This window comes from Alosa pseudoharengus, unplaced genomic scaffold, assembly GCF_046254945.1.
Source record: "Alosa pseudoharengus isolate Yale_2024_CS ecotype anadromous, Long Island Sound unplaced genomic scaffold, YU_APseudo_1.1 YU_APseudo_1.1_scf_30, whole genome shotgun sequence".
NCBI classification, from domain to species: Eukaryota; Metazoa; Chordata; class Actinopteri; order Clupeiformes; family Clupeidae; genus Alosa; species Alosa pseudoharengus.
In genome coordinates this window covers 394,925-398,506 of record NW_027468719.1, presented here as the reverse complement: position 1 = coordinate 398,506, position 3,582 = coordinate 394,925, and the positions used below count along the sequence as shown (strand labels likewise).

At 39.1% G+C, this 3,582-nt stretch overlaps 1 long non-coding RNA gene across 1 annotated transcript; it reads left to right on the top strand.

Annotated features, from left to right (window-relative positions):
- Window positions 1-2,313: 2,313 nt before the first annotated feature.
- LOC143101200 (uncharacterized) lies at window positions 2,314-3,156 on the top strand. The gene is made up of 4 exons (XR_012982152.1): window positions 2,314-2,435; window positions 2,591-2,690; window positions 2,933-3,008; window positions 3,125-3,156. It is a non-coding gene; the product is annotated as an uncharacterized LOC143101200 (long non-coding RNA).
- The last annotated feature ends 426 nt before the right edge of the window (window positions 3,157-3,582 follow it).

Genomic DNA, 3,582 nt, shown 5'->3' with positions numbered 1-3,582 from the left:
TTTTAAATGAGCTAGCTAACCAACGGTCTTTCTCAGGGTATCTGCACATTTTCTAAGTGCAAATTTAAAGACTTTTAAGACCTTTTCAAGACATCTAAATGAAACTTAAGACTATACCACGGCAAAAAGATATATATGACTGTTTATGCAATAGTTTTTTTTTCCTACTAATTTTAACCCCCACCCCATTTTGGATGTCTACAGAAGTTACCAAATATATGTTGGCGAAAGAAAAATAATTGTGTGTGAATTACCTTCAAAGCTATAAATGCCCAATTTTAGGGTCTGGGCTGCTTGCTTTTGAAGCTGGCTGTACATATTTGGTTTTGCTTACTGCTGAGGCTGACTGTTCTTCACCTGTGTCTGTAGTAGCCTAGGCTACTTGCCAAAGACATGTACACTGGACTGGATTCCCTTCAATATTTTTTTCAAAGTTAGACTAAGCTATTTACATATTTTAATAAGCCTACTTTATATAATTTACTATGTGCATCTATTGTCCAATATGCAGCACAGCAAATTAAAGTTAATCCACTACTTTACATTTTGCATACCAGTACATACTAAACCAACCAAAGCTTGACTGAAACATTGTAAAACCATTGACTTGTTTTAAATTAATTAAGAGACAGGTCCTCCTCGCATGATCCTGCTGAAAACCGCTGGTTTCATCTCAAGCACGCACGTATTATGAACACACGTTTTTATGTAGCCAGTCGCCGACATTCAAAAAATATGCGGTTATAGTTCACAACTTTTGCGAAGTAGGCCTAGCCTACTGGGAAACGCTGGCAAGCAAGCTGCTGGCAGATATTACAGGTTCCCTAGGCTAGGCCAGCAACACACGCTGGAAAGATGCAAACAGATCAACTTAACATTTAATTGCGAAGCACTGCACATAATTTGACCAGCAGTCTTCGCGTCCATAGTTTGTGAAACGATGCTGCGTCCGAGCAACGATTTTAGATGCCAAGCGCAACTCCAAAAAGGAGAACAAATGAGCGTCCGGCTTGAGGCTGCGCCGGACGCCGGACAGGGCTTTTAAAATCCATATGTCCGGCCTAAATTCGAACGTATGGCCAACCTATCGCTCTTTCTTTCTCTTGCTCATTCTACCGTAGGCTTCCTCATTCCACGTCCTGTATATCTCTCTGGCCTCAGCTACACCACGAAAACGTCAGGCATATTATTTTCAGAAAACATCTTCACTCTGCAACCACTACACTTCCTCCCGTAGCCTAATAGCCTAGTCACTAATTGCGTTTTAAATACACGAAACTGGATTGAGACATCACTCACTCTCTTGCACTCGCTGGCGGTCCCATACGCACATTTAATAGCCTACCTCTCTTTCGAAAATTCAGTTGTATTTAAGACTATTTAAGGATCCGCGGGAACCCTGCTTTCTGAATGAAATAGTCTGACCTCCATGAATTTTAATTATGAACTATGCGCTTCTTCGTTGGTGTTCAGCCGTTTCTTCTTCAGGTCGGCGGACTGGGAATCGAAACTAGGAATCGAAATTTAAACTTTTGAACGATTCCGGGAAAATCGCAAAGATAGTCCCGGTTCCAACCAATACTCGATATTCGATACCCAAGCCTAGTGGTAAATAAATAGCCTAGCCTACTTTGCTGCTGAGGGTGATCTGTTAACCATTAAGCAATCGGAGCATTAATTGTTTGTGTAACGAAGATTCTAGTGATACAGACTAGCGTAAGAGAGAGAAAACTATTCCCCCCACCATGAAATGCTGGGAAACTGCACACATTTTAACGCTGAAATGTAAAAAAAAAAAATCTCCGCCATAACGCCCCCCTATTATTATTTTTGTCAAAAAATAGGCATCATTGAAGGCCTAACCACTGAACGCACGGTCCGCCACTGATTTATAGTGGCTGCTAATGACCATGCAGGCTAACGTGAACAGGGGGTTGACGTAGGCTACCTCAATATGATGCCGACAAGTCAAGGGATCTTTAGTTTGTGAAGGGTAGGCCTAACGTATAGTGTTATATTAAACCATCCTTACACCAGACGACTTGACCAGATTTGGGTAAGATTATTGAAAGATTGTAGTCTTTTAAGTAAAGCTTGAAAGCCAAATCTTGTCAAAGTATTCTGATGTATGGGTAGCATTAGGCAAAATGTTCTTCATTTCATAGCCCTTATTTGGTTGTACCTGACTTGTGCCAAGGCATGTGTTTATTTAAGATGCATGTGAGGGCATTAGTGCTTCAGTGATGGCCTTTTCATGTTATGTATAAGCTTATTTTGCAATTTATTCATCTTAATTTCCCTCTGTTTCCTGTGTGCAGGCAGTGAGTTGTGAGGACTGCTTCCCTGAGAACACTGAGTGCATTCTGGAATATTCCAAATGTGTGCCACTTCCATGCAAAAGAAGTTCAAATCCCGCAAGAGAGTTCACTCACCAGGTAGAGACAGACAGACAGACACACACACACACACACACACACACACACATGTAGAATAGCAAATAACATTATAATGTGTTTGCATGTATTTGTGTCTGTTGCTGTGTTTAGTTTATCCCCTTTTTTCATGTGTCTGTTTGTTATTATGACTGTAGTGGGCTCCATCAACAGACCAGGGCAAAGTCGGTCTGTCCTGCTACTACTACATGCTACTTGACTATGTCTGGAAGCCATGGCTGCTGCCTTCAACATGCTGTAAGTGTTTGTGTGTTTTGAATGAGGGCTATGTCACTGTGCACACTCTAATTTGTTTGACAAATGTGCAATGTAATGCATTAATACAGAAACTAATCATCATTGTAGCTTTTAATAATAGTCTTGAATTTTGAAGTTTAGCCATGTTTACCATTATGTTGGTGGTAATGTAAATAATGTGTTGAATATATGCCAAACTGAGCATAATCATAATTTAGTTAAATCTTATTTTCTATTTACAGAAACTGAAACCCTCACAAATAAACTGATATCAAGAATTAACATTGATGGTGATGGTGGCAAGGGTGCCTTCATAAGGTAATTATAATTTTTGTTTGTACACCTGATTGACTACTAACTTATTTTTTAATGTTTGATTTTTATCTTAATCAACAATAACATAATGTATAGCAATTGCTGTTTTATTTTTTTAGGTGCCATCCAGCAAGTCCCAGCCTGGAGCCAGAGGCTTGCACTGCACGTCAGATGGGGGAGGATCTATGTTAGGCATCAGAAAGGTGGTTTAAGCAAGAAGGCAAGAGCTTCTGCAGACAGTGTTGCAATTAGGTATGATACTTTTTGGAAATTGATCTTAATGCCTTATTTTAAAAAATTAGGAAAAATCCAGCCTTTAAGGACAACAATTTTCTTTGTGAATGAATAATGTATCGTAAATAAATAAGTGTTCCTTAAAGGTTGAATTTTTCCTCATTTTTTTTAATTAAGGCAGATGATTTTTAAATGTATGTGTATGCTAAGGTTATGTAAACTTATGAGCAGAACTGTAATACATATCTCCATTATTTCTAACTATTGCACCTGACGTCTAGGCTGCTATTGTGGGTTTGCTTTTATTTGTCACACAAGCTGAGTTAATTATATTCATGGACAG